Genomic DNA, 15253 nt, shown 5'->3' with positions numbered 1-15253 from the left:
CGAGGTAAGTGCTCAATAATTATGACTCCATGAATGAATCAGGGCTCATTTAGGCATGAGCCAAGAGAGACAGGGTCTCCTGGCTCCACTCAGTCAGAGACTGAGACCAGAAGTGAAATCCCCAGGGGTCCAGTTGGGTCAATCCTGAGACCCAGGGAGGAACCGCAACACCACTTCATCACCGCTGCCCTCTGTTTGGGGGATAAACTCGAGAGAAAGAGCTCTGTCTGGGAGCAGAACGTGGGGTGATATTTCTGGGTGAGGGTCACTTGTGGGGGCTAATACACTGGGGCGGGCGTTTCAGCAGCAGCAGCAATCGTATTTATTGAGCGCTTACTGTGTGCAGAGCACTGTACTAAGCGCTTGGGAAGTACAAGTTGGCAACATATAGAGACAGACTCTCTCCCCAACAGTGGGCTCACAGTCTAAAAGGGGGAGACAGAGAACAAAACCAAACATACAAACACAATGAAATAAATAAAATGAGCAGATGAGCAAGGACCCTGGAGCCCTGGTGATTGGCATGCCGGGTGCCAGCCTTTACACCCATCTGTAATAATAACAATAATAATGGTATTTGTTAAGCAGCTACTCTATGCCAGGCATTATACTAAGTGTTGGGGTCTTGTTTTATGCTGTTGAGTCGTCCCCGACCCATAACGACTCCAGGGACACATTTCTCCCAGAACACCCCACCTCCATCTGCAATCGTTCTCGCAGTGTATTCACAGAGTTTTCTTGGTGAAAATATGGTAATGGTTTACCATTGCTTTCTTCTGTGCAGTAAACTTGAGTCTCTGTTCTCAACTCTCTCCCATGCCTCCGCTGCCCAGCACAAGTGAATTTTTACTTGTAGCAGATTTCCTTCCACGAGCTAGCCACTGGCGAAGCTGGGAATGTCTACATGTTTTGTTTCATTGTCTGTCTCCCCCTTTTAGACTGTGAGTCCGTTGTTGGGTAGGGACCATCTCTATATGTTGCCGACTTCTACTTCCCATGCGTTTAGTATAGTGCTCTGCACCCAGTAAGCGCTCAGTAAATATGATTGAATGAATGAATGAATGAATAGCTGAGACTGGTAAAGTACCAGAAACTCTCCAGGTACAACCCCTGGGGTGGGGGGTGCCCCCACCACCCCCCTAGACTGTGAGCCCATTGTTGGGTAGGGACCATCTCTATATGTTTCCAACTTGTACTTCCCAAGCTCTTAGTACAGTGCTCTGCACACAGTAAGCGCTCAATAAATACGATTGAATGAATGAAAGATATGAGATAATCAGTTTGGACACAGTTCCTGTCCCACCTAGGGCTCACAGTCTTAATCCCCATTTTACAGACGAGGTAACTGAGACACAGAGAAGTGAAGTGACTTGCCCAAGGCCACACAGCAGACAAGTAGCATTTGCCAACTTGTACTTCCCAAGCGCTGAGTACAGTGCTCTGCACACAGTAAGCGCTCAATAAATACGATTGAATGAAAGTAGCAGAGCCGGCATTAGAACCCAGGTACTCCTGACTCCAAGGCCCTTGCTCTATCCACTAGGTCACCTGTCCATCAATGAATCAGTAATATAAATGAATAAATTACAGATATATACATAAGCGCTGTGGGGTTGGGAAGGGGGGGGCGGTGAAAAACGGGAGCAAGTCAGGGTAACGTGGAGTGGGAGAAGAGGAAAGGAGGGTGTAATCAGGGAAGGCTTCTTGGAGCAGATATGTCCTCCATAATAATAATAATTATGGTATTTGTTAGCGCTTACTCTGTGCCAAGCACTGTATTAAGCACTGCTTTGAATGGAGAAGCAGCGTGGCTCAGTGGAAAAGAGCCTGGGCTTTGGAGTCAGAAGTCATGGGTTCAAACCCCCGCTCCACCAATTGTCAGCTGTGTGACTTTGGGCAAGTCACTTGACTTCTCTGTGCCTCAGTTACCTCATCTGTAAAATGGGGATTAAGACTGTGAGCCCCACGTGGGACACCTGATCACCTTGTAACCTCCCCAGTGCTTTGAACAGTGCTTTGCACATAGTAAGCGCTTAATAAATGCCATCCAAAAAAAAAAAAAAATGGAGGAGAGTCGGATTTGAGGAGGGAGGGCATTCCAGTCCAGAGGCAAGGATATGGGCGAGGGCTCAGTGGCAAGATGAGCAAGGTCATGGTAGAGTGAGAAGGTTAGCATTTGAGGAGCGAAATGTGTGGAATGGGCTGCAGTAGGAGAGTAGTGAGGTGAAGTAGGTGGGGGCAAAGTGGTGGAGTGCTTTAAAGCCAGTGGTGAGGAGTTCTTGTTTGATGTGGAGGTGGATGGGCAGGCATTAGAGTTTTTTTGAGGAGTGGGGAGACTTGTCCTGAATATTTTTGTAGAAAAATGATCCGGCCAGCAGAATGAAGTATCTTGTCTGTGGTAACCAATCAGAGCATGCGGCCTGTGAATGTGCCATAACGCACTCCTTTCAACTGATGGAAGTTCAGATGAGATCACCCAAAAACTGATCATCTCTTGGTCCTTGGTAATGAAAAGAATAATAATAATAATGATGGCATTTATTAAGCTCTTATTATGTGCAAAGCACTGTTCTAAGTGCTGGGGAGGTTACAAGGTGATGAGGTTGTCCTATGGGGGGCTCAAAGTCTTAACCCCCATTTTACAGATGAGGTAACTGAGGCACAGAGAAGTTAAGTGACTTGCCCAAAGTCACACAGTTGACAATTGGTGGAGCCAGGATTTGAACCCATGACCTCTGATTCCAAAGCTCGTGCTCTTTCCACTGAGCCACGCTTCTTCTCTTGGCACTTAGTATTTCTCTAGGTACTTCAGCAGAGTGCAGATTTCTCGTGTATCTGTTAAAAGTGAATGGGGAAGAGTTGTGGTAGTTCTGGAGCAATGGGGTGGTCGTAAGCCAAGCAGCGGGTCAGAGGTTGGTGCTCCTGGCAAGATGGCATTGATCACAGTGATGTCAAATTTTGTTCCAGAAAAGGTAACTGCTTTTATAAGAGAGTGAAGTCTCACTGGGCAACAATATAGGTGTTATTGAATACCCTTTAGCATAGGTTCTGCTGAGAATGGAGCGATTATGCTAGGATCTTTCACATTCCAAGTCTTAACGTTTTCATTAATGAAAAAATTTTTTAAAAAATGTAAACACACTATTAAACAGAATGAGCCATGTACTCTCCCAAGCACTGTACTCTCCCAATTGCTTTGCACACAGTAAGTGCACAATAAATACAACTGAATAAATGAATGAATTGAAGAAAGACAGGGAATCAGGAGTAGATTAGGACTAACTAAATCTGTGCTTTGATTAAGACTCACATGCATACACACAAGCTTATTGAGTGTTCTAGAAAGTTTGAATATGAAACAATCCAATTTATCAACTCTGCAGATCAGAAGTTAGCCAGGAACCTTACTTTGTTTTATTTCTTGTTACTGATGAAGGCATCGTGTTGGATTTGTTGGTAGAAGCTTCCAGGGTAGGTGGTAAATCAGAAGGTAGTGGAATCTCCAATTGTCTGTTCATTTGTCTGTTATTTCCTTTGTCACTTAACCCAAGGGAAAAATAAACCATAGGGTCAAATTAATTGGAAACATAACCGCATTAGTGAGAATTCAATGAATTAATGGAATTGTAAACAATAAATAAAGTGTTTTGCAGAAATTTTTATCAACACAATGTTTTTGCTATCTTGTGACTTCCTGAAATAGGCCACCATTTTGGGGGCTGGATTTCATTCATTCATTAATTCATTCATTCATGTTTATTCAGTGCTTACTGTGAGCGGCACACTGTCCTAAGTGCCTGGGAGAGAACATTACAACAATAAACAGACATATCCCCTGACTACAAGCTTAGTCTAGAGGGGAAGACGGACTTTGATATAAATAAATGCATTACAGATATGTACATCATCATCATCATAATAATAATGATGGCGTTTGTTAAGCGCTTACTATGTGGCAAGCACTATTCTAAATGCTGGGGGGGGGATACAAGGTAATCAGGTTGTCCCACATGGGGCTTTCAGTCTTAATCCCCATTTTCCAGATGAGGTAACTGAGGCCCAGAGAAGTTAAGTGACTTGCCCACATTCACACAGCTGACAAGTGGTGGAGCCAGGATTAGAACCCATGACCTCTGACTCCAAAGCCCGTTCTCTTTCCACTGAGCTAGGCTGCTTCTCCAAATCCTTCCACCTTTGTTCATCCCAAATCTGCAGCAAGATGTGAGAGCTTCCAAGTAAGGCTGAAAAGAGCTAAAAGATTCTGAGTAGGGATAGAAAAATCCCAATTCTGGCCTTTCTGACTCATTTCAGCTTTTGGGAGGTTGCTTGCTATTGCCCAACTCCATCCCTCTTTCCCTCTTCCAGCCCCCCACCCCCCAAACTAAAAGCTCCACTCCTTTTTACTACCACTGTCACAGTTCACCTGTAAGCATGGCAGTATCTTCCATACTCCATTACTGTGATCTTGAACCAAATATCAGCCAATCAACTCCTTTGATTTCATATTTTATTTGCTTCTTTTCCGCTGTAGCCTGCCATGCCACACATTATGACCCAGATGTGCCATATCACATGCCTTGAATCTCCCAAATTTCCTCCCCACAAATCTGTCCTGTTTCCCCAGAGCCTTTTGATCTTTTGACCCCATACAATTTTCTCAAGTCAACACACCCAATTTAGTCTCCATACCCAAATTACCTTCCCTTGAAGACCAAATTGACGCCCTCAACACCACCCTCTCTACTGAACTCAACTCACTCACTCCCCTATCTCTTCATCGATCTCATATCACTAATCCACAGCCCTGGATCATCTCCACAGTCCACGTGGAGGAGGCCTCTTGGAGGAGGTATGCCTTCAATAAGACTGAAGGGAGGGAGAGAGTAATTGTTGGATATGAAGAGGGAGGGGGTTCCAGGCCAACGGCAGCGTGTAGACGAGAAGTCAGCGATGAGATCAAGGTACAGTGAGAAAACAGAGGAGGGCTTAGGTTGAAGTAGGAGAGTAGTGAGGTGAGATAGGAAGGGGCAAGGTGACTGAGTACTTTAAAGCTGACAGTAAGGAGTTTCTGTTTGATGGGGAGGTGGATGGGAAACCACTGGAGGTTCTTGAGAAGAGGGAAAGCATGGACTGAACGTTTCTTTACAAAATGATCGGGGCTACAGAGCGAAATGTGGACTGCAGTTGGGAGAGATAAGGAAGCAGGGAGGTCAGCAAGGAGGTTGATACACTAATATGATTGAATGACTGAATAATCAAGGCGAGATAGGATAAGTGATTGGATTTTAGACTGTGAGCCCGTTGTTGGGTAGGGACCGTCTCTATATGTTGCTAACTTGTACTTCCCAAGCGCTTAGTACAGTGCTCTGCACACAGTAAGCTCTCAATAAATACAATTGAATGAATGAATGAATGAATGAATTTATGTGGCAGCTTTCTGGATGGAGAGGAAAGGGCAGATTGTAGTGATGTTGTGAAGATCAAACAGACAGGATTTAATGATGGATTGAATATATGGGTAGTCTTGCCCAGGCAAGGTGAGTCATCTCCAGACCCCACGTCCCAAGTTGGGTAGAGCTGAGCCCAAGCTACTGAAAAGCTCCAGTTCCCACGTAATCAAACAGCTCCCATAGGTCCCCAGCACTTGAGGAAATAGGAAGGGAGGGTATGAAAGGAGGGCAAAGGTCCCAGCAATTAGATAAGGAATCCAAACTTTATAAAAAGACTCATTTATTTCGGTGGGTATTGAAGCATAAGAGCCATTAAAAATAAATTTAAAAGGGGCTGTCATGCAGGCACAAGATGCAGTGGTGATAACTCTGCGTTCTTTTGTCAGCCCTCTTTGGAAGAAGGATTGATACAGGTGTCATCTTGGAAGGGCCAGAGGCATAATTATAATATAATAATAATGATTGTTGTATTTAAGTGTTTACTATGTGCCAGGCATTTTACTAAGTGCTGGGATGGACACAAGTAAATCGTGTTGGACACTGTCCCTGTCCCACGTGGGGCTCATAGTCTCAATCCCCTTTTTTACAGATTAGGTAACTGAGGCCCAGAGAAGTAAAGTGATTTGCCCAGGGTCACACAGCGGACAAGGGGTACAGGCAGGATTAGAACTCATGACCTTCTGACTCCCAGGCTGGTGCTCTATAATAATAATTTTGGAAATTGTTAAGTGGTTACTGTGTGCCAAGCACTGTTCTAAGCACTGGAATAGATACAACATAATCAGGTTGTCCCACGTGGGGCTCCCAGTCTTTATCCCCATTTTTCAAATGAGGTGACTGAGGCACAGAGAAGTTAAATAACTTGCCAAAGGTCACATAGCAGACAAGTGGAGTAGTCAGGATAAGAACCCACATCCTCTGACTCCCAAACCCACGCTCTTTCCACTAAGCCACGCTGCCTCTCCTATGCCATGATGCTCTTCACCCTCGCCTTGGGCTGCCTTGAGGCAACTACTTTCCTCCTTTACCATTTGAAACCTGACCTACAGCCAAGCTTGTCTTGCCTTATGCTGTTAAGTCGTCTCTGAACCATGGACACGTCTCTCCCAGAATGCCCCATCTCCATCTTCAATCGTTCTGGTAGTGGGTCCATAGGGTTTTCTTGGTAAAAATACAAAAGTAGTTTAGCATTGCACAGTAAACTTGAGTCCCCACCTTAGACTCTCTCCTTGCTGCTTCTGCCCAGCACAGGTGAGTTTTGACATGTAGCAGATTGCCTTCCACTTGCTAGCCACTGGCCAAGCTAGGAATGGAATGGATATGCCTCCCTTTGATTCTCCCTCCCATAGTCGAGACTGGTAGAGTACTGGAAACTCTCCAGGTGCAACTCTGCGAGGGGACAGCCAGTCTAGACAAGCCAAACTTCAAGATCCTGATTCCTGAGTTAATTCTGAGTTTGGTTGGTTTGGGGAGGGGGCGTGATCTGCATTTCTGGGACTACCCTCCAATGCCAACCTGACCTGAAAGAGGAGATGTGGAGGTAATGACGGGCAACTGAGCGGGCCTAAACCCAGGTGGATTTTTGCAGGTCCTAGACCAACTCTACCTGTATGTCGTTAGAAGCAGTTTCTGCCACAGGTCCCAGGAGCTTACTCTGGTCCCAGCCTGACTCCATAGCTCAGCTGAAAATTTTGGTGTTTTACAGATCACAGAAAGCACTTACAAAAGCCTACGTATGTTCTACTTATGCTCTTTTAATTACCATCCTAGGTGAAATGAGAAGCAGTGAGGCCTCCTGGAGAAATCACAGACTCAGGACTCAGACAACCTGGGTTCTAATCCTGGCTCTGCCACTTGTCTGCTGGATGACCTAGGGAAAATCATTTAACTTTACTCCCCTCAAAAATCTCCAGTGGCTACCAATCAATCTGCGCATCAGGCAGAAACTCCTCACCCATGGCTTCAAGGCTGTCCATCACCTTGCCCCCTCCTACCTCACTTCCCTTCTCTCCTTCTACAGCCCAGCCCGCACCCTCCGCTCCTCTGCCGCTAATCTCCTTACCATGCCTCGTTCTCGCCTGTCCCACCGTCTACCCCCAGCCCACGTCATCCCCCTGGCCTGGAATGCCCTCCCTCCCCACATCCGCCAAGCTAGCTCTCTTCCTCCCTTCAAAGCCCTACTGAGAGCTCACCTCCTCCAGGAGGCCTTCCCAGACTGAGCCCCCTCCTTCTTCTCCCCCTCATCCCCCTCTCCATCCCCCCGTCTTACCTCCTTCCCTTCCCCACAGCACCTGTATATATGTATATGGTTGCACATATTTATTACTCTATTTATTTATTTTACTTGTACCTATCTATTCTATTTATTTTATTTTGTTAATATGTTTGGTTTTGTTCTCTGTCTCCCCCTTCTAGACGGTGAGCCCATTGTTGGATAGGGACTGTCTCTATATGTTGCCAACTTGTACTTCCCAAGCGCTTAGTACAGTGCTCTGCACACAGTAAGTGCTCAATAAATATGATTGATTGATTGATTGAACTTCTCTGTGCCTCAGTTACCTCATCTGTAAATAGAAATTAAATATATGTTCTCCCTCCACCTATATGCTGAGGCCCATGGGGGACAGGGATGGTGTCCAACTGATTTCCTTGTATGGATCCCAGTGGTAAGAACAGTGCTTAACGCATGGTAAGTGCTTAACAAACACCATTATTATGATGATAGCGACCATTCATCCAGTTTTACTCCATACAGTACAGTCTGCTGATGGTCCGTCTCCTTTCCGGTACTGTCACTGCATCAGATGTCTCTGTATCCACTATTTTCATTTTAAAAGTCCTCTCTCTTCATCTCAGCTCCTGACACTCACTCCAGGGTTCAGAAGTGGTTCCCACACATACCTATTGGGACTCTGGGGGTGGGGGGATGGAAGGAGGGATCCAGTGGCTCTAAAGCAATTTAGGGGGGTCAGAGTGAAGGCCCTGGCTACACATTCTTAAGATTTTGTAGATTTCAGTATGGCCTAGTGAATAGAGCACAGGCGAGGGAAACTATTGTCAAAAATACAGTAGAGTTGGTAGACATGATCCCTGTCCTCAAGGAGTTTTCAAGCTCCTTGTGGGCAGGGAATGTGTCTAACAACTGTTGTATTGTTCTCTCTCAAATGCTTGGTACAATGCTCTGCACATAGTAAGTGCTCAATAAATACCATTGATTGATTGATGGATTGCTTGGGAATTTCAAACTCTATCAACAAGGTGTGACATTTTATCCACCTGCTGGTTGGAATCTTTGACTCCACCCGATCCCTTGGTTAGACCTAGCTTCACAGAATTACTGTAAATTAGTGTTTTAGGCTGCAGAGGGAATCGTTTGTGATTGTTTGAAACATATAATGATGCGTGATCTACAGCTGTTGTAAAGAATTTGATTGGTGCTTCAGATGTAGCACAACTTCTCTCCAAAATGTTTACAAGTCTCAGATGCAGCTGTGCTTCCTTAAATGCTTAATGCTTCCTTAAAAGCACATCTCCTTCAAAAGGCCTTTCCCTATTAAGCCCTCATTTCCTCTTCTCCCACTCCCTTCTGCATCACCCTTGGACTTGGATTTGTACCCTTTATTCCCCACCCCAGCCCCAGAGCACTTATATACACAGCTGTATTTCTTTTATCTAGCATTTATAGTATACAGAGCACTGTACTAAGCATTTGGGAGTACAACACAATATAACAGACCCAATCCCTGCCCACACCGAGCTTACATTCTAGAAGAGAAGACAGATGTTAATACAAATAAATAACTTGCAGATTATGTATGTAAGTACTGTGGGGCTGCTGAGGGTGGGGAAATGAATGAAGGGAGCAAGTCAGGTGACACAGAAGGGAGTGGGAGCAGAGGAAAGGAGGGCGTAGTCAGGGAAGGTGTCTTGGAGGAGATGTTCCTTCAATGAGGCTCTGAAGTGGGGGGAGAGTGATTTTCTGTCTTATCAGTCATGTCAGTCTGATACCAGTCAGATGTCAGTCAGTTGGAGAAGCAGCGTGGCTCAATGTAAAGAGCCGGGGCTTTGGAGTCAGAGGTCATGGGTTCAAATCCCAGCTCCGTCAGTTGTCAGCTGTGTGACTTTGGGCAAGTCACTTCACTTCTCTGGGCCTCAGTGACCTCATCTGTAAAATGGGGATTAAGACTATGAGCCCCCCGTGGGACAATCTGATCACCTTGTAACCTCCCCAGCACTTAGAACAGTGCTCTGCACATATTAAGCACTTAACAAATACCATCATTATTGTTATTATTCTATGAAAACAGAGGGCATTCCAGGCCAGAGGCATGATGTGGGCAAGAAATTGGTCTCAAGATAGACGAGACTGAGGCAGAGTGAGTAGGTTGACATTAGAGGAGAGAAGTATGTGGACCAGGTTGCATTACAGAGAAGTGATGTGAGGTAGGAGGGGGCGAGGTGATCGAGTGCTTTCAAGTTGTTGGTAAGGAGTTATTGTTTGATGTGATGTGGATGAGCCACCACTGGAGGTTCTTGAGGAGTGGGAAAACATGGACTGAACATTTTTGTAGAAAAATTATCGGGACAGCAGAGCGAAGTAATGGTTGGAGTGGGAAAAGGCAGGAAGATCAGCAAGGAGGCTGACACAGTAAACAAGGCAGGATAGGATAAGTGCTCAGATGAATGCGGTAGCAGTTTGGATGGAGAGGAAAGGACACGTTTTAGTGATTTTATATTTATATATATTGGATATATACACATTAAATAAATATAGTTACACTCATACTAATGTCTATATCCCCCTCTAGACTGTAAACTCACTCATTCACTCATTCAATCGTATTTATTTAGCACTTACTGTGTGCAGAGCACTGTACTAAGCACTTGGGAAGTACAAGTTGGCAACATGTAGAGACGATCCCTACCCAACAGCGGGCTCACAGTCTAGAAGGGGGAGACAGACAACAAAACATATTAACAAAATAAAATAAATAGAATAAATATGTACAAGTAAAATAAACAGAGTAATAAATATGTACAAACATATATACATATATACAGGTGCTGTGGGGAGGGGAAGGAGGTAAGGTGGGGGATGGGGAAGGGGAGTAGGGAAAAGGAAGGAGGGAGCTCAGTCTGGGAAGGCCTCCTGGAGGAGGTGAGCTCTCAGTAGGGCTTTGAAGGGAGGAAGAGAGCTAGCTTGGTGGATGTGCGGAGGGAGGACATTCCAGGTGAGGGGGAGGACATGGGCCGGGGGTCGATGGTAGGACAGGCGAGAACGAGGCACAGTAAGGAGGTTAGCCGCAGAGGAGTGGAGGGTGTGGGCTGGGCTGGAGAAGGAGAGAAGGGAGGTGAGGTAGAAGGGGGCGAGGTGATGGACAGCCTTGAAGCCGAGAGTGAGGAGTTTTTGCCTGATTGCATTCATTCATACAATCGTATTTATTGAGCGCTTACTGTGTGCTGAGCACTGTACTAAGCGCTTGGGAAGTACAAGTTGGCAACATATAGAGACGGTCCCTACCCAACAGCAGGCTCACAGTCTAGAAGACTGGGAACGTATGTACTAACTCTGCTGTAATAATAAGGAAGGCATTTATTAAGGGTGTACTGTGTGCAAAGCACTGTTCTAAAAACTGGGGAGGCTACAAGGTAATCACGTTGTCCCACGGGAGGCTCACAGTCTTAATCCCCATTTTGCAGATGAGGTAACTGAGGCCCAGAGAAGTTGTGACGACCAAAGCCACACAGCTGACAATTGGCGGAGCCGGAATTTGAACCCATGACCTCTGACTCCCAAGCCCGGGCTCCTTTCACTGAGCCACTCTGCATCTTGCTGCTATATATTATATATTGTATCGCTGCTATATTGTACTCTGCCAAGTACTTAATGCAGTGCTGCACAGAGTTAATGCCCAATAAATATGCTTGATTGATGAATTGAAATGCTTCTCCATGCTCATATTTTTTATTGTTGAACTGCATGCTCTGATATGTTACAGTCATACAAATCTTGTGGCCTTCGATCCACCTCATTTCCCACATCCCTCTTGATGTTGGAAACAGAACTTTAAGTTTTACAAAGCACATTTTTCTATGTCCAACGAAGCTGTTTCTGTGAGACTAATGCTCAGTATCATATTTTAAGCAAAGATCTACTCATTTCATTTCTAGAGGGTCAGTAGAGAAGGTTTATTCCACAAAGAGTATGAAAGAAAGTGATTAAAGTAATACTTATGTGCAGTTGTAGCTAGAAAAATTCTCCTTGGAATCAAACCAAATGATCTTTTGGATCTTGGAGTAAAGTGATATTGTTCCAATTTATTTTCTTTATCTAACAGAAAAAGGCCTTTCTACGTAACCTCTTGACACACAGCTAATTTAAAGAATATTTAGGTGCATGATGCAATATCAGCTGCATTTTCATAATTCATTGTTATTTTCATTTGAAATTTCCCATATTTGCTCGAACTGCCACTGGGAAATGCAATGACTTCTAAAAATAGTTGGGCTGATTTAAATTAAAAACACAAATAGATTTGTAGTTTATTGTTTTCTAAAAAGGCCCAAAGTCAGGACAAATTAGAAGAGATTAATTTTGTCATAAGGGTTTTTTTTTGGTGAAAACTTGGAGAAAGATTTATAGGAGATACATTTTCTAAATAATAATGCAAATGTTTTTATCTTCAACAAGAAAAAAAGTGTCTTTTTTTCCTCTCCCACCTCTTAGTACAGTGCCCTGAACATATAAAGCTCTCAATAAATACCACTGATGATGATGACTTCAAGTAAAGCAAAGGATTCTCCGCAGCTTCATCCTTTAACTCAATTAGGTTTTAAATATAATAATGATTGTGTTATTTATTAAGTGCTTACTATGTGCCAGATACCACGAGCTGGGATGGATACAAGCAAATTCGGTTGGAAATAGTCCCTGTCCCACATAGGCCTCACGGTCTCAATCCCCATTTTTCAGATGAGGTAACTGAGGCACAGAGATGTGAAATGACTTGCCCAGGTCACACAACAACATTGTGGCAGATCCAGGATCACTCATTCATTCAATCGTATTTATTGAGTGCTTTCTGTGTGCTGAACACTGTACTTAACACTTGGGAGAGTACAATATAACAATAAACAGACATATTCCCTGCCTAGCCTGTAGACTGCTTCTACAGTGTAGAAACCCAGGTTCTTCTCACTCCCAGGCCCGTGTTGGAGGCAATAACCATATTGAGACATAGCTTCTTGACAGAGGCTTCAGATGCAACTGTGACTGCTTTTCATTCTAAAAAAATCCATTTAGGTGTATAAGAATGTATCTTAGCAGAAAAAGGAAAACATTCCTGTAGCTACAGTAGATTAAATCACATTTTAATAATTTTGAAGTATCACAGATAGGCTTAATTATTTTTATTATTTAGAAGTTCATGCACAAAATCAGTCAAATACAGGCTCTTTCATTTCATGGGAAGTTTAAAATATACCTTACGATATTTCTGTAGTATTATGCCAATATCCGTCTCTATATGTTGCCAATTTGTACTTCCCAAGCGCTTAGTACAGTGCTCTGCACATAGTAAGTGCTCAATAAATACGATTGATGATGATGATGATGTTGATGTTTCAAAATTTACCCTGGGTAATTTTAAAATATACTACATACCTTCTATTTAAAGTGCTTTAAAAAAAATAAGCCATTGATGCCTTTTAGATTTTATTCAATAACCAAAGTAGCCAAAAGGACCAAAATGTGTAAAATCAAAATGGTATTTGTTGTAGATTTCTCCCCCAGTAATGTTATATTCTTCCCCTTGTTGTGTGAGTCACTTTTGCGTAGGTTACTTAAAACTCTTGAAGAAATTAGAGAGTATATGCAAATTCTTCATGCGATTTTTTTTGTTTGTTTCTGGTGGAGAAAGCCACTGACAAATCAAGAAATATCCTCCACCTCCCAGGTACAAAATTCACAAAGTCACAGGATTTCTTTCTTTGGATAACCTCCAAATCAATGAATCCTGGAGTCTAATCTGTGGAGGAGTCATGTTTTTTGAAATCTGGCAATGTCAGGGCAAATGTTAAGTTGGAATAGACAGGGTTTTAAATCTACTTTGCCATTCAGATGCTTATAATCTTTGAGTCCTGACAAACCTGGACTTTTCAGACCCTACAGATTTAGATCGGGGTTGGATGAGTCAGGTTAAATTTCCTGACCCTCTTGTAGCAGCTTGACTGTGACCATTACTCATAAAAACCACAAACTCCATGATGGTTTGACAGAGATTTTGTATGTACGGGAAAAGTTGTATTCATATGTACATATGTGTCATAGGTTTACATACTTATTTTCTGGTACAAACCAGATTCATTCAACCTGTTAGACAAATAAACAAAAAATTGCCAGAAAACCTCAAACATTCTGGCATTTTGTAATTGCTCTATTTTCAAATAGAAACAGGAAAGTTGTTTCAAGGATGAGAAACAACTTTGTGAATTCCATTAAAACCCCTTGAATATGCCTTGTTAAAAAATTCAATACATTTCTAGAATTGGAATGCTCGAAGTCGAAAACATGTACTAAATTAGTGTGCTTTGTGTGTGGCACGTTTAAAATATGAGCATGCCTCCCTTAGTAACTGTGAACTAAAATGCAACAGGTATATATTTCTGAACTCCCCAAGACAAATTACACATGTGTGTGTGATACATAAACATAAATAATGTAACATAAATCTGTTATTTTGCACCATTTGGGGTAGTAATGGTGTTGCACTGGTTTGGGAGAAAGCTTGTACTTGAACTACGCTGCCTATTTCAGGCTTTTAATTCCAAATTAAAACAGTTTTCCCAAGGAAGCAAATTAATTTTACATGAAACTTTCCTGTTTCTTTACCTGGCTGTTTCAATGAATATTCTGTACTTATGGATACCTTTGTTTTTACCATCTGCTGTGAGATTAAAATGATATTTTAAATCCTGGTATGCTATTGATGTTAGAAAAATAGAGGATAGAGAGCATTATTAGCTATCTGCTAGTTGACAAGAATGCAGGATTAGGTTTCGTTAAGGGAATTACACTTTTGATGACCCCTCTACATATAAAACATGTTAGCTAATGGGGGTGCAGAAGGGGCGGATTTAAGTGTTTGATCAGGAAATCCTGCATGAGTATATTGGATGGAAATTTGATTAGTAACCTTAGTGACAAGGGGATCAGATCCACTGTGTCCACACAATCAGATCTGGCAGGACGTGCTTTTTTGTCTCTTTGAAGGAAGAGTACATTTGTATGGAATCAAGGCAGTGTATCGGATATTTTTTTCAACTTGTTACATAGTGCAGCCTACAGATGCTTTTTTATTCCCTTTCAAAAATACGTTTGTGGCTAACGTTCAAAGTTTAAAAAATAGAATGAAAACTATAGAGCTTTCACTGAATCACCAGGGGAAATCATTTGGAGTGTATTTTAAGCTAGAAGTTCTAGCCATCAATTTCACCTTTCCTTTGATCGGGCTATGAGAAAATTACTATAGAGGAAGGACAAGAATAACCCTAGTAGAATTTGTTTAGCTTAATAAACTTGATAACATAATGGGAATTGCCAGAATTAAAGCAGTTTATTTATGCAGACTGAATCTATGGTTGAGTTTGTTTATTACATAATGATGTCTGCATACTGATGTGTCCCTTTATCACCTTTGTAAGGCTGTTTTGTTTGTCTATACATGGGACTATATTTTACATATTCATTCAATCGTATTTATTGAGCACTTACTGTGTGCAGAGCACTGTATATTCTATATGGA

The 15253-nt window shown here is 42.8% G+C and overlaps 1 non-coding gene across 1 annotated transcript; it reads right to left on the bottom strand.

Annotated features, from left to right (window-relative positions):
• Window positions 1-6711: 6711 nt before the first annotated feature.
• LOC119935183 lies at window positions 6712-6849 on the bottom strand. The gene has a single exon (XR_005453103.1). It is a non-coding gene; the product is annotated as a small nucleolar RNA SNORA7 (small nucleolar RNA).
• Window positions 6850-15253: the final 8404 nt, after the last annotated feature.

Source organism: Tachyglossus aculeatus, chromosome 1 (genome assembly GCF_015852505.1).
Source record: "Tachyglossus aculeatus isolate mTacAcu1 chromosome 1, mTacAcu1.pri, whole genome shotgun sequence".
NCBI classification, from domain to species: Eukaryota; Metazoa; Chordata; class Mammalia; order Monotremata; family Tachyglossidae; genus Tachyglossus; species Tachyglossus aculeatus.
This window is presented reverse-complemented; position numbering and strand designations above follow the sequence as displayed.